This window comes from Adiantum capillus-veneris, chromosome 17 (genome assembly GCF_014529385.1).
Source record: "Adiantum capillus-veneris isolate H3 chromosome 17, ASM1452938v2, whole genome shotgun sequence".
Classification (NCBI taxonomy): domain Eukaryota; kingdom Viridiplantae; phylum Streptophyta; class Polypodiopsida; order Polypodiales; family Pteridaceae; genus Adiantum; species Adiantum capillus-veneris.
In genome coordinates this window covers 96,743,914-96,766,995 of record NC_140947.1, presented here as the reverse complement: position 1 = coordinate 96,766,995, position 23,082 = coordinate 96,743,914, and the positions used below count along the sequence as shown (strand labels likewise).

Sequence of the window (23,082 nt, the reverse complement as noted above, 5' to 3'; positions counted from 1 at the left end):
ACTCATCCTCAGATGAAGAGCAGCTGCTTGTGCTCCATTCATCCATAGAAGTCTCCATCTCTAGGTCTTGTTGTCTACCCTGCTTCATGTCATACACAATTTTTTGTTGCTTGCCACCTACCTTATGATTTGGTCGCAACTCAAGGGAACCTGTCTCCCAATCTTGCCTAGCTTTCATAGCCATAAGCCAAGGTCTTCCAAGGATTAGCGGATAGCCCTCCCCCTTAGTTGGGATCACATAAGCATCAATTGAGATTGCCACACCAGAAGCTGAAACCTTCACTCCATTAACCTTTCCCACACAAGCCACCCTTACATTATTTGCCATCTTAGCTTGTAAGGAAGTTTGCTCGTTTACTTCCAAACCCAACCTGTGCATTAATTTCTCTGTCATAACACAAATCTCGGCTCCACCATCTACGTATACATTGGAGACTCGCTGACTCTTAATCTCTGCATCAATGACTGGCACGATATCCTTCATGCCTCTTGCACTAATAGACCCAACCGAATTTGCCTTAGCCCTCCTGGTGCTGACCATCTTAGACCAGGTTCTACACATCTTTGGGGAAAGGTGGATGAGTTTCTGCCATGAAATCTTTGGTCCTTGCTTACTCACATCTGCTACCAGGTCGTAAGGTATGGATCCTACCCAAAGTGGAAAGTCTTCTACTCCTATGTGCCTCCTTGACCTACTCTTCCTTTTCTTGTCTCCTATCACTTGGGAGGAACCCTCACTCCCTTTATCCGGTTCTGAAGCTTCCATTTCATCAGTTCTTTGTCTCCTAACTCTCTTTATTGGCATGGCAACAGCTTCCTCCATTTTTTCTTTCCCTTTATCCTTACCATTGTCAAGACTTATGACAGAGACAGCCCTGTCCTCCCCTCCTGATGGTAGTGGAGGGATCTCTGTTGGTGCTTGTGGTGGTGGAGGAGGGGGTCTCAATATTTGGATTGGTGGAGCCACGTGTGCATTTTGTCCATTTAGTGGCCTAGCTCGAGGAGGAGTGACTTGCTGGCGAGGAGGCCGTCTTTGATTACCATTTCCTTGATAGCATCGTGGATGGGGGCAATAATACATGCCGTGACCTACCTCTCCACAGTTGTAGCAAATGTACTCACGTGCTTGCCTTTGTCCTTCTTGTCTATTTCGTTCATTTCCTGGCTGGGGAGCCCTTACACCTTGAACCAGATTGATGGACAGGCTCTCTAGTTGATTGGTGATTTATGGAAGTAATTCTTGTTGAGAGGACTCTTGGTCTGTTGCTCCTATCCTTGCTACTACGCTTGCCGTAGGTTGAGCTTCAACCCATACAAAGCCTTGTTACATTTGCACACTTTGTCCTCTTGTCCTTTTATGACAAAACCGCGAGGCTGCGTTACATAAACTTCCTCAAATATGTCACCATTCAAGAAAGCAGTAACAATGTCTGATTGATGTACATCCCAACCAAAATGAGCTGCCAATGCACATAGAAAATGCACAATAGTCATACGACAAGTGGGAGCAAAAATCTCTTCATAATCTATGCCTTTTTGATGTGCATAACCCTTTGCAACAAGTCGAGCCTTATGGCGATCGATCTCACCATCCGGTTTGTGTTTCAACTTGTAAACCCACTTTGTACCAATGGCCTTTTTGCCAGGAGGCAAATCACATAAAGTCCATGTGTCATTTTCTATAAGTGCATCATATTCTGATTGCATGGCAGCCATCCAATTTTCTGAATTCTGTGCTTCATCAAAAGACAGAGGCTCCTCAACATCATGTAAACTAGACACACCCAAAGCATAACAATCTGATGCATAAGATGCATGGCGAGAGCCTGAACGAGTACGAATAGACAAAGGTGCATCCAATTTACTGTCACGCAAAGTGTGCACCAGCCATTTTGGCATACCTCTAGCCTGCTCATTTTCAGCCCTTTCCTCATCAAGTACATCATGTACATCTGCATCAGTAATAGGTTGATCTAAAACATTTTTAGAAACCCCCATAGGCTGTACATTTGCCTCATTGGAACTTACATTCGTATTTCCACCACTAAAAAGAGGCAACAAAGTGTCATAAATGTCCTGTGAGCTTACATTACTGTCTCTAGTACATGACAGCAAGGGCTAAACAGAATCTTCCACAAACACTACATCCCGAGAAACCAGAATACGTTTTTTTTGCGGATGATACAACCTATAACCTTTGCTTTCAGCACTATAACAAAAAAAAAAACATTTGATAGCCTTATCATCCAATTTTCTGCGCTGCACTTGTGGCACCAAAGCATATGCCAAACAACCAAAAACACGCATGTGCTCAATAGAAGGTTTTCTATAATGCCATGCTTCATATGGAGTAATAGACTGCAAAGCTTTCGTAGGACACCTGTTAAGTACATAAGTGGCACACATGATGGCCTCAAGCGAAAAAGAATGCGGTAAAGCTTGACTTTTGACCATACATCATGCCATTTCCGTCAGTGACCTGTTTTTCCTCTCAGCAACACCATTTTGCTGAGGTGTATAAGGCATTGTACATTGGTGTTTTATCCCATGACTAGCTAGAAATGCATTAAATTCATGAAGACATATACTCCCCCCCTCGATCTGAACGGAGGGTGCCCATAGTACATTTCGAGACATTTTCAGCCATAGCTAGAAATTGTTTGAAGCACATAAAGACTTTGGACTTCGCTTTAAGTGGAAATACCCATGCATGCCTGGAGTAGTCATCAATGAAAGTCACGAAGTACAGGTAATTGCCCAAGGACGGAGTTTGCATGGGCCCACAAACATCACTATGCATGTGGCCCGAATTGAACCATCCTTTGGAAACTTAGAACGCTGCATCTTACCCAAAATACAGCCTTCACAAACATGTTTGACAGGTGCTTCAAGAGGCGGCAAAGAAGCAACCATATCAGATTTTTGCAAACGTAGCAAACTGGCAAAATTCAGTTGACCAAAACGTGCATGCCAAAGTTTTGCATCTGAAATAGCCCTTGAATCTGCAACAGCATTTGCAAAATTTTTTCCACACTTTTCATACAAAGTGAGCTTATACAGCCCACGGCACAGAAGCCCAAATGCAACAATTTCATTACCAAAACTGAGATCATGAACTGTACATCTGTCATCCACAAATTTGACTACAAGTCCAAGTCTAGCAAGTGCGGATATAGATAAGAGATTCTTCTTGATCCCAGGTACATAAAGTGCATCAACAAGTGTGAAGGAACTGCCATTAGCAGCAGTGAGCACAATCTTTCCAACTCCCTGAACTGGATAAGAGGCGTTGTTGGCACAAGTGACTGAATTCCCATGAGGGACAGACTCAAGAGAGGTAAACAATTCACGATGTGAGGTAATGTGCTTTGTAGCACCACTGTCGAAATACCACACATGTGAATCTGCAGCAACTGACAAGCATGCATCATGGACATCAGGAGACTCTTGCAACAGCAATGTGCATAATGCATCAAACTTGACAACTTCAGGATTTCCTTGGGTCATCAGTCTCCAAGTACTAGCAAATGTCTGGTAGGAATCTAGTAAGGCATCAAGAACCGTCTGCACAAGGGAACTGTTTGAAATGACTTCACCTGCAGAAATAAGCTGCTCATTGATATCCTTGACACTAGCAAGGAAAGTGTCCATATCATCTTCCTCATGCATAATCTTCGACTCCAGCTCTTTACACAGCAAAGCAATTTTAGCCTCATTGCGGATTGCATAAAGACCTCCTAGAATATCCCAAGCCTGTTTTGTAGATTTTGCAGAACGGATGTGAGGAACAATGGTTCGCTTCACAGACAACGCAATCAATGCATGAGCCTACGCATCCTTAACATCCCAACGAGCTTGTTCTACCGTAGGCAAAACAACTCTAACATCTGCAATCCTTACAGCAAGACCTGCAACATCCTCAACATCGCCTACATCCTCAGAACCAGGACGTACATCAATGCCCTGCACAATGTTCCAGACACCCTTTGACACAAGAACGTGCTGCATCATATAAGCCCACATAGGGTAGTTGTCCCCATCCAACCTGTCCTTAGCAGCAAACATCTTGAACACATCTGTGTTGTTGTTGTCAGCCATGGTAAATGCTGCACCTGATGTGAAAACTACCCGAAAATAGGAGAAACGGAGCGGGAACAACCTGTGCTAAATAGCACAAACCATATAAGACTGTAAGGCACCTCTTATGCAGAAAACGACACTGACAGAAATTCTGCACAAAATGACGAAATAGCCTGTGCAGTACTGCCTGTAGTGAAAACGGATGTCGAAATGAGCCCAAATCAAAATTCTAAGCAGATCAAGCTCTTCGAGCCCTCCCAAAAGATTTGGCGACTTGCGAACGCTCGCCAAAGCTCACTGAAATCGGAGAAAGTGAGCAGGCGTGTGCTGGAGCAGCTGGCGACTAAGCCCGGGAGGACGTGACCTGCTCTGATACCAATTGTTGGAATTAGGGTTGCAGAGAAACACACACAGCTTGGAGAAGACGAAGGAAGCTCAAGGCACACAATAGAGAGTGTGTTACTTAGTGTGAAATGGAAAGATAGATAGCCCTAGAGTGATGGGCGTATATACAATGCAGAGGGTAAAAAATCTCCTAAAGAGGGAAAAAATGCCCCGGCGGTCCTAGTGTGTTCACACACATCACTACCACATGTATATGGTAACAGGATATAGATTGATGCAAGAGTTCTTTGTTGCTTGTATGTAAATAAGTGTGGTATTGCGGATACACAGAAGAGGGAAACCATGGCAGAGAGTAATACAAACACATCAAAGAATAATGCTACCATCTCTGCAACTTTTTCTCTTGGTGCTCAATTTGAATCTCTCGATGTGCTTCCTTCAAATATTTAAGAACAAGCAATCAAGTCTCATGTGGAGCTTCGGCATGCCAAGCGTGATCGATCCAGATATATCATTGTCTGCAAGGCAGAGGGATGCATGTGGCGCTTGAATGCGTCTTCGGTCTCTGGTGGACCTGAGTGTATGGTGAAGGCATTTCATGATGAGCACACTTGTGGTGGTGCTTCACAACTTGGAAACAAGGAAGCCACTGCTGAATGGGTTGCAACAAGGTATGCAGAGAAACTTCGAGACCATCCAATGTATAGGCCGAAGGAGCTCATGGCCGATTTGCGTCGAGAAGCTGGCCCTGTCAATTCCGTACAAGGTTGCTTGGAAGGCGAAGCAACTTGCTTTGGGTATTATTCATGGTGATCATGCAAAATCTTATGGAGAGCTTCAGTCTTATTGCGACAAGCTTGTGGCTAGCAATCCGGGCATTGTGACCCTTCTGCAGAAAACCACTGAAGGTTGTTTTTTTTTAATGTTTCTTGCGTTCGGAGCATGCATCACTGGTTTCACATGAATTTTCGTGACTTTATTGGGTTGGATGGCACATTCTTAACAAGAAAATATCTTGGTGCTTTGTTGACAGCCACAGGGATTGATGCTATGGGGGCCTTGTTTCCGATAGCATTTGGTGTAGTAGATGCAGAAAATGAAGACAAATAGGTGTGGTTTTTACAAATGTACATGATTGTATGGCGAGTGTCAATGTAGTTACTTTTGTATCAGACAAGCAAAAAGGTCTTCTCCCAGTTGTGGAGCTTGTCTTTCCAGGATGTGAGCATGCATATTGTATGCGCCATTTGGATGCTAATCTCAAGAAGAAATGCAACAATGGAGAATTTATTCGGTTTTCTTGGGTAGCAGCTTATGCTAACACTATGAGCGACTACAAGGCGGCTATCAAGGGGATGAGAGTTATAAGTCCTGCCACCACGGGCTACTTATTGACCACACTGCCCCCATCTCATTGGGCGACGACACACTTTAAATAAAAGCGTTATGGGCATCTTACATCCAACGTTGCTGAGTCATTGAACACATGGTTGCTTGAGGCTAGAGATAAGCCTATCATATCTATGCTTGATATCATTCGTCACCAACTAACAGCTTGGTTCTATGCACGTGGAATGAAGGGAAACAAGGCATGTGAGTCTTTGGGAGATAGAGCACAATTTGCATTGGTTGCAAACATAGAGAAGAATTTGAGTGAGGTTGGAAATAGTGCTAGGCAATACCGAATCTTGCCCTCTAGTGATATGGTTTTTGGGATCTTGACTCTCAGATGCTTGTATGAGGGCATTTTGCCTGACCATACCATCTCTGGCACTGAATCCTTTTGAAAAAACTTGCTAGGAGATCTATTTACAAGATGAACAGCTGTTGATACAGCTTCAGCCAAAAACCCATTTGGCAGTTGTGCATTAGACAACATACTTCTGACCTTCCCTTGTATGGCCTATTCATCCTCTCAGCAACACCATTTTGAGGAGGATTGTAAGGAGCAGTAAGTTCACATTTTATACCTTTTGACTCACAAAAGTCCTGAAAGGCCTTTGAAACATACTCTCCACCATTGTCAGTGTGTAAGCATTTAAGCTTCTTGCCACTCTGATTCTCCACAAGTGTCACAAACGTTTTGAAAACACTAAACGCTTCATCCTTGTGCTTGAGAAAGTAAACCCATACTTTCATCGAGTAATCATCTATAAATGTCATAAAGTAAGAAGCTCCCCCTAGAGATAGGTTAGGCATAGGTCCACACAAATCACTATGAACAAGTGCCAACTGTGTATCTCTTCTACTGCTTCTATGCTTATGTGGCTGCTGTGTTTGCTTACCATACAGACAATGTTCACAGAATTCAAAATCATTAAATGAAAAGCCAGGCAAATAACCAGAACGAGACAAGATTTCCATTCTCTTCTTGGACATATGTCCTAACCAGCTATGCCACAAAGAAACGTTAGGCTGCTCAGTTACATTGATTACATTTTTAGAGACATTTGATACATAAATCATGTAAAGTCCTCCAGACTTTACTCCATGTGCTACTGTCATAGAACCCTTGGATATCTTCCACATGTTCTGTCCAAAAGTGGTGACGTAGCCAGCATCATCAAGTAAACCTGTGTTGATCAAGCTCTTTGTCATTGCGAGAACATGTCTCACATTCTTCAGTGTGAAAGAAGAGCCATTCTGAAACTTCAATTGAACATCTCCAACACCTAAGATCTCACATGTCTGCCCATTTCATGTGACCCTTCTTGCCACAATGGTAGCATTCTATGTCACTCTTACCTTTAGCACTGTGAGACTTGCTACGAGACTGATTCCTCTTTCCACCTTTGTACTTTTCTTTGGTCCTTCCCCTGACAACTAAGGCTGTTCCTTTGCCTTTGTCCATTGTCTTTCTATTGGTTTCTTCAGTAAGCAGACTTCCTTCTACACCTGCTATGTTCAAACCATCTGGAGGTGCAGAATTACTCAAAGCTGTGCGAAAAGTGTCCCAACTTTTCGGCAATGTGATCAACAGGAACATAGCTCTAATAGGTTCATCAAACTTGACACCTTGAGCTGACAACTGACTATAGATTGTGTTGAATTCATTCAGATGATTGGACATAGGTGTCCCTTCTTTCATCTTCAAGTCAACAAGCTTCTTAAGCCAGTATACCTGTGAAGCTGCACTCTGCTTCTCATAAAGATCACTCAGCTTTAACCATGCTTGATAAGCCGACATCTCGTCTGCTACATTGAAGTAAACGCTTTCTGCCAAAGTCAGCATAATGGTAGAAAGTGCCAATTCATCCATTTCGCTCCATTCATCTTCGTCCATATCTTTTGGTTTTATCCCCTTGAGCTTTATAGGTTTTATCTGCTTCTTTTGTATCAACACGTGCCAAATCTGCTTCTTCCACAATGGGAAATTGGTTCCATCCAGCTTCTTGATATTGTAAAGAGTAGTGTCCTGTGATCCAGCCATAGCTACGCTTCACAGTAGTTTACTTTCCTGGGAAAAATTCGGTAGAGTTTCCCTTGTAAACTGACCTCTGAACCAATATCAACCTGTCAAATGAACCAAGAAAGCTTCAAATTCTGTAGAAATTTTGGCAGAGTCTCCTTTGTAAAATGGCTCTGGTGTACTAAAAAACAAACCAAAAAACACTGTCTCTCTGACACTGTAAGCTGCGGGTAAACCTGTCCTGCACCTGTACTGTCTCTCACTGTCGTGTCGCTGTCCTATAAGCATAGACTGAGACAATGCCTCAACGGCAGTAAAGCAAAGATGCAATCCCAACTGTCTAACTCACAGTCAATACATCCTAGCTGCCTATCTAAGGGTGCTCGAGGGATCTCTCCAAGACCTGTATCACCAAAAGGATCTCAACATTCGAGAATCCCCCAGCTCAATAAAACCTCACTCGACCCTCAACAAAGGCTGCAGTAAATCTGACAGGATATAGACTTCCCACAAAGTCATACATCCACAAATTTCCCACTGTATGCTGTAACCGCTGCGGCGGTTGTTTGCTGCGTGACTCACAGCTAGCAAACCCTCAACAGACATACATCATCTCTGACAATACATCCCATGTGGAAGTACCTGCAATGTCAGGATAAAATCTGGAATATCAAGCAGCTAACACAAGCTACCTGATGAACTAGTGGATGTCGCCTACAGTCTGTGTGTAGATACGCCCGTGTCGTATGTGACACGCCTCCAAGAACTGTGAGCCGTCCTTCGATGTGTAGACAGCCACAAATCAACACTCTGGGAGTGTCGATATCCTCAGCACCTGCAGTCGTAGGCCAAAAACCCCAAATTTGCAGAGTCGGATCTGCACCCGTCGAGACCACGTAGTCGAAAATGGCCTGTGCAGACCTTTGTCGAAGCCGAACGGTGGCCGAGATGACCTCAGAATGAAAATCTGACAACACCGAGGCCTTCGGACAGGCCTACGAGATTTGGGGCCGTGTCTTCGTCTGTCGAATTTCACTCCAATCTGAGTTGGTGACTCTAGCCTCCTGCAGTGCTGCCCCGAGCCTCGATCTGAGCTCTGATACCAGTTGAAAGAGTACGAGCGGAAGTGCGACATGAGAGAGAGTGCGAGAAGAAGAGCACGACGATATGGTGAACTCGCTCTACTGTAATGTGTAGAGCATAGTGAGTTCTTATTAGGTTTTTACAAAAGAATATGTGTACATACCTGGCGGCCCGCCCACTTACCTGGGCGACCACATTAGGCTTTATACCCCAACACAAGGTCATCCTTATGTAATAAGTGGCAAACATTTGAAATTCCATGTGCTCATGCTATTGCAGCTATTCAGAGCGTGTTCAATCGTATGTACATAAAGCATATGCTTTGCAGGCCTATTGTAACACTTATAGTGGTGTCATAAGCCCAATTGTGGATGCAAGTGAAGATGCTAGTGATCACTTGAAACCACCTGCCACATGTAGGCCACCTGGGCGTCCTAAAAAACTTCGTATTAGAACCGAGGATCGCTTCAAGGAAAAGTGTATTTTCACATGCTCACGTTGTGGTGGTCTTGGCCACAATGAACGTTCTTGCAAATCTCCAATTGAAGATGGAATATGTAGCTGGGATGTGGCTTCATTTTGTACGGGAAAGTCACAATGCGTGTGAGGACCTTTCTTTTCTATTTTCTCGATATGTGGTTGGGATTTGGCTTCATTTTGTGCTGGAAGATTTGTCTTGCCTTCATTTTGTGTTAAAAGCTTCAATGCATTACTCTCAGCATGTGAGGGATTTTCTTTTCGATTATAGCGGGGATTTGGCTTCATTTTGTATCAGGAAGTCAGACCACATTTTCCTTGCGATTTTGCTCTATATGTAGCGGATATTTGACTTGCCTTCATTGGGTGTCAAAAGCTTGAATGCATATGAACGATTTTCTCTCCAATTTGCTTAATTTAGGAATTGGGGTATTTTGGAAATTTTCAAATTATTTAAGGATATTTTGGGAAATTTTAGGTGTATTTTGTGGGCCGATTGGGTACGAGGGGCATTTTGGGAATCTACTAACATAATATGGCGGAAGGGGGAGCCTTTTACACTTGTCGTAATCTGCGACCTAAAGGCTAAAGTCCAAAACAAAAAACAAGCCCCTTTGCACGCGATAAAGAGGAAGAGAGGGGGAGAGAGAGAGGTCGCCGAAGGCCGCTGACCATACTAGTTTCATCAAATTAGAGGGGTATTTTGGTAATTTTCCCAAAAAACAAAAGACTTACTAGTGCGAAGCGAGATCAGGCTATTGACTGTCAGCTGCTGATCGGCCAAGGCCAACTTGAGTTAGCTCGGCCAAGACTTTCTGACATGACACCTTCAAGATGATTGGCAAGACTTGAGCGATGCATCTTCCATAATGATTCACCCCCGCCTTCAGCCTTAGCAATCAACGACCCAATCATCAACACGCTTTTGGCCATAAGGCAGCAGGCTACGAGCCACAGTTTCTCATAATGAGGAAGAAGGCGCTAATTCTAATATCTGATAGCAAGCCTCCAAAGGTCCACACGTCAACAAAAGCAACAAGAGAGATAAAGAGTAGTAGTTGGAGACTATCTCGCAGCCAACCAATAGCAAAGCAGCGACCCTAAGCGGCTGCAAGAAGAATTTAAGAGCAACTTGTTGTCCCAAAAGCTGCAAATGGCCGGGCCGGACAATTTTATCATAATTTCCTCGGAATTTTTTAATGGATTTTCAATCATTGACCCTCTTCTCTCCATCCATCTAGCACGCTCGTGGGCATCCGAGCTCCATGGAATACTCATCATTCTCTTATTGCAGCATAGCCTATCCTTTTCTCTCTTTCCCCAATCATTGACTCAACCCAAGCTATCTTGTACTCCACCAATCACAGCTCAATCTAGCAAAGTCCCCCTGGGCTCCATTCCTACCCTACCGAAAGTTTCCTTTTGTTTTTTTCACTCTTGAAGAATGATGTCATGAGGACTTTTGAGAGTCATGGACCCATGAACATCATGAGTCGAGACTCTTATTGAGTATGCTTAGGGTCTTCTGGCACTACAACCAACTATTTCAAATTTGTAACTCTTCTTTGCTAGTGAATCTTACTTTTTCCAGAGAAAGGTAATAAATTAAAAAGAGAACAAACAAAAAGGAGATACAAGACCCAACAATAGGGGTTGGGTAGCCTTCAATGAGAAAGGAAGTTAGTAAGTCACCAAGGGGTTGGGGGGGGGGGGGGGGGGGGGGGGGGGGGGGGGTAATCATAATCAAGCTGTGGGCTGAGTACATCTTAAATAGGGTGGCACACCATTGTTTGCATCTAGTGTCCTTGAAGATAAAAGACAATGAGCCTTGCATGGCATCCTTCATACAATCGAGAGCATTCTTATTTAATCTCTGAGTTTCCCCTTCCAGAGCAAAACAAGGGTATGCCAGTCTGTCATGGAAATAGGCTTCATTCATAGACAACCATACATTGCATAGGTAGGCAGCCCTCCAACAGTTCCATAGGGCTTTGTCAAGGTTATTCATCAATCCCAAGAGAAACTTTTTGGCATTGAGAGGAACTGTGAGGAGAGTCTGTGATCTACTCTGATTGAGTTTAAAGCTTTGTTGATTGTAGGGGCAGTAGAAACAGAGATGTTGGAGCTTTGCTAGTGAATCTTGTTGGAACTCTACTCAAGTAACCGATGCACTACAAAATGCTTACTCCACTTTGAAAGCATATCAACATAATGGTGTCTATGTTTTGCACATTTGAATTTAATCAGTGCTGGTTGAATGCTCCATTTCAAACTCAACTTTGAAACTCAACCACTTTGAAAACTTGGGAGTATGCGATTTGTATTTCACCTTATAGATATTACTATATTTTCTTTGAAACCATTCCCTCTTGAAGGATGTGTTTGATGATGAACTTAGATCTCTATGGTTTGATTCTTGCTAGAGTGCTTAAATGACAAGGCTTGGACCTTATTTTGACAATGATAGCTTAGAGAGCCCCCTTGAATTGCTAAAATGGAGGTCTCTTTGACTTAAAAGAGGCCTTAAGGAGAAACAAGGACCGGCATAGATAGAGGCCTCTTTTAAAAGTAAGCTAAAACATATATGTTGTCTTACATAAGGGGACCTAAGAAGGCATGAAAATGACTTGCAAAGAGTGATGCATGTCTAATACTATCGATTTATGCCTCCATCAAGGTGGGACAATCGTTTTGAGAGTCCCTTTGGTGAAGTAGCTCATTTTCCAAGGCATTGACTTGGTTCATTTTCCAAAGTGGGTTCCTCTAAGAAAGCAAGGGGGATATAAGAATTTAACTTACGATTTTCTTTAGTATAGGAAGAGAGGTAGTATTGTCAGAAGATCCTGATTGACCTTTTAAGCTTGAGTCTTAGGAGGAATCTCAAAAGCTTGAGATATGACTCTTGTTGAGTGCCAAGAGAGGCTTCACTGGGGGGAAGCCTCTTTTGCTTTTTGCTTCTCATGCATCCTTTGATGAGATAGCCTTGCTACCCATAATGTCAACAAAAATCAAGCTTATGCTTTTAGCAAGTCTGTTATAGGAAGCTACCACCATGGTCCCTTTGAACGAGAAGGTGTTTGTGTAGGTCTTTTGAGATGTCAAGCTCCACCAGAACTTGAGGGTTCCATTTGGGGTTGAACTCTTGTTGTGTTCTTACAACCCAAAGATCGCCTAAGAGTTTGACAATGGTTGATAGTGGACAGGCAAGTTGGACAACACCATCCATATTGGGAGGGTTTGATGTCCAAAGAGAAGTTGGGAGACCATCTTACTAGGTAGATTGAAGAGTTAGGGAGCTTTCATTGCCCCACCCGAAGGAACTTCATGGAGCACACTTCAACCCCTTTGAGAAACCAATGGGACCTTTCCCAAGCTTGGAGGGCATGTGGGTAGGGGTGTGGGCCAAAAGTATCCTATGGTGACTCTTGAATCAAAATCATTGACATGCTACTTAATCATCAAAGTAGGAAGTAGAACTGCAAGAGAAAGCCGAAAGAGGAGCCGTTGGAGTTTCCAAAGCTATTGGAGATAATTTGGGAGGAAGAGTATCAATAGAAGGAGATTCTTGGTTGAGATCAAGAGACTTGCTCACCTCTAAGAAGAATATCTCAGATAGAGACCAATGAGGAAAGTCAGTGTGAGCTTGAAAAGGGAAGCATGGGAAAAAAACTTGGCTATAATTGAGGAGAATGTGTTCGTCAACCTATGACAATGGGTTGCCATATCTAGGGTTTAAAAGCCTCTACATATGGTGCTCATCACTGGTCACTTCCTCGCTAGTAGGGAGCAAGGTCCTAGATGTAGCAGTATGGTGTTTTGTCACATTAGAACATGCCAAATTTAGTTTAGATATGTACAAATGTCTAGTATTTGGAAGTGGTACACTTGTTTTGGCTAGATAGCTCAATGTGGGAAATCTCGGTAAAAAATAACAGGTTTTATGTGCGGGCATAAACGATGTATCTAGAGAGATTGCCAAGAGAAAAAAATGAGGTTCAAGATGAAATTTGAGCCTAATGGTTTTTTCAAAAGTTTTGGGATCCCCCCCCCGTTTTGGACATTTTACGGGCAAAAAAGGATAATTTTGGGCTAAAAATGGTCAAAATGATCCAAAAGTGGTAAAAAATGACTCAAAATGCTACATCACTCATGGTTCCATGGATATGAGAAGTGAAGGAGCATTTTTTAAGTACAATATCAACACTTGAAGCCTCTCTATGAAGGGATGCATAGACTGCTTCTATGTTGTGCTAGTGGAGTCTCCACTATTCAAATCCTATATTAGTGCATGTAGGTGATCCAATTAGGGTTTCCCCTCTTCAAATAATCACTTGGACTGGTTTACTGAATCTCTAAAGCTTCCATGAAATGGCTAATATGAAGATCTGAAGCGTTCATTTTGGATTTTTATCAAGGTGAAAGAGCACTGTGTTTGTGCAATTGTGCGTGAGGCTACACCATATCATCACACACAAAAGAGTTTTGTGTTGATCTTGGTTCTTTTTTCAAAGTGAAGATTTCATGGCTAGGGTTTTGGTCTTCTTAAGTGTGTCTTTAGCTTCAAATATTTTGCAACTCGCTTGATTTTGTTGTGAACACTCACAATCAGAGGCATGATGCTTTCCTAGTCACACTGTACACTTTTGGACAATGTAGGTGTAGATGAGAGTGTTTTTTAAAAAGATCTACATAAGCATATAAGTTAGGGCTAGGATCCAATAAATAGTCCCCTAAACTTAAAATTAAGGGAGATGGTGGTCAAACTTAGAATTGGAAGGGAAAGGAGGGGTGGGCAAAAGAGGGGAACTATTGCATCTCATAAAAATGGGTACTAGTGAGAAACATCCATACCCTTTATCTTATGAGACAATAGTTGTGTAGATAGAAAAATTAATTACATCTTTTTGTGTGTTGGTTCTAAGTTGTTTCCCTTAAAGGAGTTCTTGTCTAGTACATGATTTTCAAATAATTGCTTCATTCTTATTGAAAACCATGCCATTGTGAAAAGAAAAACGATTAAAAAGTTTCATTGTAGTATGATTCTCTATTTGATTCATGCTTTTATGCAAGGTCACTTGAGTATGAATTGTATGTTATAAGACGATGGGGACACACATAGCTAGATTTTAGTGCACATAGTCAAGTGTGGAATACAAAGATATATGCATGATAAATTTTCATGAGAATAAATTTTAGACGTCACTTTCAGCGATACCTCCTGCATGATTGTTTACACACAATTGACATGAAAAACTTAACTTGAGTGCGAAAATTTCATTGATACTTGAAAACCTGTGTTGCCAAAAAACGACATGTAAAAACGTGCACAATTCATATGAATGAGCTCTTAATAGAGGATGCATTTATTCGTTGTGTGAAAAGCCTTCTGACAGATGGATGCATAAATCTGGGAAATATGGCATGCTGCAAGGGTGGGTAGATGCCCCTAATGTCACGAGCTATGTGTGATGACATCACCATGGACACAAGTCCATGCAGCCCATGGGGCAATCTGATGTGAGAGTTGTAGCTTCGATGGCAAGATCAGGCTATTAAAATCCTCCTAGGACTTAGTGTCAACTATAGAAGTTGGATATTAGTGCAATCGAGTGAAGGTGAGAATGGTTCGATTCCCTAAGCTTAGTGTAGCTGGGTGATCAAAGAATTCTTGGAGCTATGTGCAATACTTGAAGATGCTCTTTGAGATAATAGTCATACTACATGCTCTTTTTGGGTGCAACAAATCTTGTACCCACAAAAACTTTATTATCCTAGATTCATCAACATTGTGTAGGGAGCTTTGGAAGAGAATTTTTCTTGGATGCATGTGCATGGAATTCATGCTTCTTCTAGCAAAATTTTATTAATCTTTTTTTGTGATTGCACTTTCTACTGGCCTTCATCCAGCAATTTGATGCGGCCTTTGGAGATGAGGGCTTCATGGAGTCCTCCAAGCTACGCCATGTAGCTATGCATTTCTAGAACACTACAAGAGGTACTTCACATTAGCGACACTCGTAGTGCGACGTTCAAAAGTTAGAATCCACGGCATCGCTATGAGCGTCGCTATTTTCTTTGTTGCATAGTGACGCCCATAGCGACGCCGACACGGGTTAAAAATAAATCGAGAGCACCAAAAACTTAGATCTCAGATCTGAGTTTCGGTGTTCAAGCGAAAGAGGTAAACTCACACTCTCCCTCTCTCTCTCTATTTCTCCCCCCCCCCCCCCACACACACACACACACACGAGGAGAGGAAGGAGAGCCAGGTATGCTCCTTCGCTCTCCTCTCTCTCATGTTCCCTTCCTCTCTTTCTCTGTCTCTCTCTCTCTCTCTCTCTTTCTCTGTCTCTCTCTCTCTCTCTCTCTCTCTCTCTCACACACACACACACACACACACACGCATTGTGTCTTTGAGAGAGAGAGAGAGAGAGAGAGAGAGAGAGAGAGAGAGAGAGAGAGAGAGAGAGGAGCAAAAAAGAGAAAGAGAAAGAGGGCGAGAGAGAGAGAGAGAGAGAAAAAAAATCAAAAAGAGAGAGGGGGGGAAGACGAAAAGAGAGAGGTAAGGGGACAAAACAAAGAGAGAGAGAGAGAAAGAGAGAGATCAAAAAAGTAGAGAAAATATGAAATGAAATTTTATATTAAGATTTAGGATTAGGTTAGATTTAAAATTATATTTAATTAAAATTATGTTAGATTAAAATACAAAATTAAGTTAGATTACATTTAACTTATATTTAAAATGTACGTTAAATTTAAAATTAGGTTAGACTTAAGATTATGTTAAGGTTTAAGCTAAATTAAGATTAAGTTAGATTACACTTAGATTTATGTTTATGTTGAGTTTAAGATTAGGTTAGATTTAGATTTACGTTTAGATTTAAAATTAGGACAAGATTTAAGATTAGGTAGGTTAAATCTAAGTTAAACTACATTTAGGTTTAGGATTTAAGATTGGATTAGATTTAGGTTTATGTTGAGTTAAAGATTATATTAGATTTAGATTTAATATTAAGAAAATATTTAAGATTAGATTTAAATTTAACTTAGATTACATTTAGGTTTAGGTTAGATTTAAGATTGGATTAGATTTAGATTTATGTTCAGTTTAAGATTAAATTAGATTTAAATTTATGTTTGATTTAAGACTAGATTAGATTATATAAAATTTAGGTTAGATTTTAGGGCATGTCAATGAAGGCTTTGCCCAAAGAGCAAACACTAGTTACACAACAACATGCATATTTTCATCAGAATTTGACACCTATTAACTCACCCACTAACTATGTTCAATTAGCTCAGAATCACCATATGTTCAATTAGGTTAGATTTAAGATTAGATTTTGGATTTAGTTTCTATATTAAAGTCTACCTTCGGGATTACGAAAAAAAATTAGAGTTAGGTGAATGATGATCCCTCTCTTCCTCTCTACGGATGCGACCTTGAGTTGGAAAGCTTTCAACGGCATGATACTCACATTGGAGGCCAACATGTAATGTGATAAGTAATCCCTTGAACAAAGATTTGCTTTGAAGAGAAGTTAAGATGTTGTGAATTGCTACAGCTAGAGAAGAGGCAAAGGGTTTTTTCCCACTACATGTAGTATCATGTAGACGTGGGTGTGTAGATTTCTCGTACCCACAAATATAGGCATTGACCAATAAAGACGAGATTATAACCCGGTGGTTCTGATCTCTGTGAACCTCTAGATCAAGGTGTGTGGGGATCGGACATGAGTAGAGAATGTGAGGTAGTTTACAGTGTGAACAGAGAGAGAGAGAGAGAGAGAGAGAGAGAGAGAGAGAGAGAGAGAGAGAGAGAGAGAGAGAGAAAGAGAGATAAAAGACGGAGGATGCCAATAGAAGATTAAATTTATGTCCAGGCTATAAGGTTTTTACATTCATTATGAGTATTGACGAGGATGCGGGGCTGTCCAACCGAAACACCTATCTCTCAACAAGGATCTTATGTCCTTGTACATCAAATAGGTATCCCCTCGTAGTGCACGGACGTATGAGGGCTACCATGTACCAATCGCAACGGCATTAATGGAGGAGATCGGAGAAGATGCTCAGTGAGAATCCACTGAGGTGGTGCCAGACGAGCATCAAGCTACTTTCTTGGGGGTGTATGTAGAGGATCTACAAATTGAAACGGAGGACATCTGTCTAAACGGTGAGCTCTATATAGACGCACGGATTTATGTTGAGCTATACGAGGATGAGAGAAAGACCTCTTAACACTAGAATGGTAACAGGACACTTTTATGTCCATGGACACTTTTGTGTCCTGTTAAGTGACCATTTTGCTTGAATTATCTGAAGAGTATGAAAATGAGTTTCTAGGTGCTATATATCCACAAAGTTGCCTTATGAGCTGAAAAAAACTTAGCATTTTTTTTGGAGTATCGATCTCACCATTAACCTTACTCTTGCACAACATTTTTGAACCTAAACTGTGTGAAAAAACGGGTCCTGTTTTTTGCTTTTTTTTCAAATTTTTGCAACTATACCACTCTAAACTTCATGTTTGTGAGGTTTAGATCACTAGAGGTTAAGAATTCATAGTTGTCAACATGTTTGATGCTTGTAGGGAGAGCTAAGTGTTAAAATTGAAAGTTATGACCAATTTACAAGAATTGCATAATCCTATTTTTCAAAATTAGCACTTTTATGATTTTTTTGGTGGCTTTCTTGATATCCAAATTCAATTTTGATTGTGTAAGTGTAATGTATAACATAACGCTAATCTTCCTTGAGTTTTGGGGGACCTAATATGCTATATAGCATAGTATGTGATGATGGTTGAGTTTTTTTATTGCTGAAGAATACGATACATTTTAGAGTAGCAAGTATACCTTTCTCAATATTGCTAGTTTCTTAGGCCAATTGTGTTTATTTTGTAGGTAGTAACCATATCTAATCATAGACTACAAACTTGGCTAGATATTGAGTAGTTTCTATGGGTTTCTAAAGGTCATAATGCTAAACCCAGTTTTTTCATATTTGCTGTATTTAGCACTTTATCATTACCCCCAAGGTTCCAATTGTAAGAGATCCATTATCCTTTTAACATGCTCCATGGCTCCTTTTGAATCCAAAGGCCCAAAGGGAACTAAGAAAACATGTATATAGTATTTGTATTGAGCGTGACTATAGATACTTTGATGATAGGTCAGCAGAATGACAAAAATGCAACTTTTTTGTACCTATTTTTTTTTCCCAAAAAACATTAGTGAGGTAAAAGTAACCATATGTTTTGGTCACCAAACCATTGAAGTTAACATGGCATTTTATCTCATGTCCTACAAAAATCCCCACTCTTATTTATATGCAATCAACCGTAAGAAATTGTTGTTTTGGGAAAAATGCACTGGTCCATCAACTTTGGAGGCTTGTAGTGACCAAGGGATGAGAAAAATTACAAGTTTCTCATTTTTTCCATATGTAGTAGTTATTGAACTATAAGCTCATGAAAGGATTTTTCAAAATGAGTGGATCTACTATTGTTTTGGAATTTTTTCCCAAAACCCTGAAAGGACACTTTTATGTTCTGTTAGGTTACCATTCTAGTGTTAAAGACATAAACATTTTATTTGAACAATTTTGCTCCGTTTTATAACATATATTGTTTTCATGTGGCTTTTTGTCCATTCTTGTCTATATGCTATACTTGAGAAATTCAAATTGTGTTTAATCGTCATTGTTTCCATTCCAGGTATGCTCGAGGTATGTTCTCACAAGAAGGGACACTCCTTAGTGTGTCGTGAAAGTCTAATATGCCAACGCAGCACTGCGCTCCGAGTGCGATGGAGACTGAGGTTGCCATCGGGAAGGAGGTGATCTGTCTCTGCTCATAGATGGTGCATCTATGAGTAGGGACGGATCACCTTTTTAGTGATTGCAGCCTCAGTGTCCGTTGCACTATGAATTTCATCCTTTTACAAGATACGTAGAATGCACTCGGGAGACAAATTCACAAGAACTTCACAGGAATCTCTCTACACAGGAATCCTCTCCCTTTATGAGTCCTCTCTCTCTCTCTCTCTCTCTCTCTACACAAGAATCCCTCTCCCTATTATCTATAGTATAGATTACAACTTGTCCATGTTTTCTTCTCCATTCAATATTAAGATTAAATGTTTGTGTGTTTAATGCAACCATGGATGATGATGAGTTTCTTTCTTCTTTGTCACCCCAGCAGAGGAGGTGGTACGAGGAGCATCATCACTCTGGAGCACCATCACGTCATTCCACTTCTTTAGTGTCTCCCTCTATTTAAGAGCATTCAACATGCTCCAAAGCTTCGTTGTCAATGAGATGATCTTCACACTCGTCTAGGCACCGATGCTCTAGTGGTGGCGGCGGCGGTTGCTGTGGGGATACCACCGTTGATGCCTCGATACCGCCTCGTGTTCGACGAGGCTCCTTACCTTCCCCTTCTTTGCCCGCCTCCACACCAACTACAACATTGCCATCTACACCAGGTTTTATGCGGCTATCGGCCATTTCTGGCTACACACCACTAGATACTCCTCCAGGAGTCACCCCACTCGACACTCCTCGCTTCGGGGCCCATACGTGCGTACCCCCATTGAGAAGACGCTAGAGACCCCTACCGAGACACTTAGGTTCATGCATCACATGCAAGAGGGCTTGCCGTACTCGGTCGACATCAGTGGTGGCATCATCTTGGATGACAAAGGCAAGAAGGTGATCTCGCGCATGCGCGGTATTTTCTTTCAGGTGTTTAAACATTACATACTAAACACCTAGAGTGAAGGGTCAAGTGAATTAAAAGACAAAGTCATCAGGATGTTGCATGACGAGTTTCCCATGTCAAGTCGGGATGAGCGCTTCAATGAAGACCTGATGAAGGTTCGAAATACGCAAATACTGCAAGCACAAGAATTCTGAAGTACAAAAAGCAATAAAGCATGGGTGGAACAAACTAGATTGGCTGGCCAAAGAAGATTGAAGAATGAAAAGCGAGCAACGTGCGAGAATCTTGACAACAAAAGGAGGCAGCCAAAGCGCGAGTAGAGGCAGGGAGCTCACACCACTTGGGGAGCGACGGGTGGGCATCATTTGAGGCTGATTTTATAAGTGTTTTGCATTGCTATTGATGTTTGGTAGTTACATCTATTTGTACTTTTAAATTCTAACATAATGGGTTCTTGGTATGTTTTGAACAATGGTCGATGATAGGACGCGACCCCACACCGTACGAGCCTGAGTACGTAGGCAGAAGGAATTAAACGCCCTGATGGACATTCTTAGTTCTCAAGGCGGCATGGTTAGTATTTCACTTTACTCTTTTACATTGGTTGTATTTTAATGATAAGCTAAGAAAATAGATTTTTTTGTAAATTATATGTTTATACTTACAAAAAGTCTTATTGTTTTTTCTGCATAATCTGACAGATATGCCGCTTGGACACGATTAGACGTCTGATTACACGATGTCAGTCTAGCCGTAGCCAGATAGCATTATTTTCCTTTTATCATAGCATGTATAATGAGATGACGTGTATACGTCTTTTTGTCACTATATGGAAAACCATGTATTTTTTCAATAATGACAATGATGTCGTAACTATTACATTTGCAAAGCTTAAAAATCAAGTGATTTTACCTATGATGTGTACAAATGTCATTGATTTACTTTTATCAATTTACTTTTGTCAATTTTGTATCTTTATTTTGCAAAGAATACTATGCATGATGGAGTTAATGGTTATATTGTCTTGTGGGTGACTACTTGGGTCTATACCTTGTGGGTGACTACTTGGGTCTATACCTTGCACTTTCTTTCATAGGTGAATCTGGGCTTATCTTGGATTCATTTAGGTTTACTCTATTATTGAAACATTCAATATGGTTGATGGGTGGCTGGGCATTCAATGCCCTGCCACCCAAAAAATTTTACTCTCGGGCATCTCTATAAGAGACGCTATATAAGTCTCTGCAACGTCGCTATGAGCGTCACTATAAGAAGCCTGCAAAAACCGTCGCTATCTGCGTTTCTATATAGCGATGCAGGTAGCGACGTAGATAGAAATGTATATAGTGATGTTCCCATAGCGACGCTATTAGCGACGATCTTAGCAATGCCGAGGAGTATAAAAACCCAATGTATTTCCGTCGCTAAAAAACGTCACAAGTGCACACAACCTCTTGTAGTGGAAATCGGCTCGTCAATGATGGGCTAGACTTCGTGGAAATGGAGAAGCCCCAAAAACATGGAAAACTCTACGAGTTTCCATCATGAAGCAATTCCTTGCAAGTGTTGCAAAGGACAAAGTGCTTACTGAATGGTGCAATTTGAAGCTTCTCTCCCACGAGTCTATTCAAAAATATATAGACAAGTTTTTGGATTCACATCTCAAGGCTACTATTTTCCAAAAGATAGACTTCACCGAGCAAAAAAGTAGCAATTTTGAGCGGGATTATCTGAAGAGATGGCCGAGTACGACAACTCTCAATGACCTGGTTCTATCACCGAAGTAATCCACCACACCATGGTTGCTGCACACATCAATTTTCAACAAGGGGCTAGATGGAATGTCAAGCCTATGGAAAACAAAAACAAAAGTGATGCAAAGGGGAAAACCATTGCCCAAAATTCTTCCCAAGGTAATTCCATCTACAAAAACAATCGGTCCAAGGAGAAGGGAGTTTATAAAGGTAAAAACAAACTCTCTCCTGAAGAGCTTGAAGCTTTTCTCAAGGACTATAAATGTTTTAAGTGTGGGGAGCAAGTACATGGCGATCGTTCTTGCCCGAAGATAAATTTTGGCAATGAGACTCCTAGAGCTTCCACTATCGAAGCTTCAAAAGAGGATTCTCATTGCAAAGGATCACCTCTCTCCTATTCTTGGGGAAAGGTAATGGACCATGATACCTTGATCTTGTTTGACCCTGGCTCTACTCACAACTTCATATGAAAGGAGTTGGCCACCAAGTTGTGCATTCAAGCTTTTGAGATGGGAGATATTGTAACAGTCGACACTACTTTCAAGGGATAGCAAGCCTCCCTTACTCCCTTGATTTGGAAGTTGAGGCTTCATGTCCAAAGCTATGTCGACAAAGAAGAATTTTTCATCTCTCCTCTTCAACATGAAGATGCTATCCTAGGGGCAGCATGGTTCAACAGCATGGTTGCCAACATCAAGTTCCCTCAAAAGAAGAATCTACTTCACCTACAGGGGAAACATCATGTATATAGATGCTAGTCAGTCTGGTTGTACTATACCACTTGTAAATTTACATGCTTTTGATAAACCAATGAAGATCTCACTTTCTGCATACATTATTTTTTTCAAAGAGTCCCTAAAAGGTTCTAATGTTTCATCAAATGTAAATGGTAGGAATCAAGAAGAGCTATACTTGTCTAATTTTCTAAAAGGATTCCAAGATGTGCTCATCAATGATATCCCTGTGGACTTACCTCCAAGATGAGGGGATGATGACCATTGAATTGAGCTTCTACCAGGAAGCTCACAGCCTAACAAGCCTCCTTATCAAGTTTCCCAAGCTCAACAAGAGGAGTTCATGAGGCAAGTGCAAGAATTGGTTGACAAAGGGATGGGGAGGCCTAGCTCCTCCCCCTTTTGTTCTCCATTCCTTTTAGTCCTGAAGAAAGATGGTACATATTGTATGTGTGTGGACTATCGAGCACTAAACCA

The 23,082-nt window shown here is 41.4% G+C and overlaps 1 pseudogene; it reads left to right on the top strand.

The window, feature by feature from the left end:
- The first annotated feature begins 4,767 nt into the window (after positions 1-4,767).
- LOC147437743 (uncharacterized) lies at positions 4,768-5,535 on the top strand (annotated as a pseudogene).
- The last annotated feature ends 17,547 nt before the right edge of the window (positions 5,536-23,082 follow it).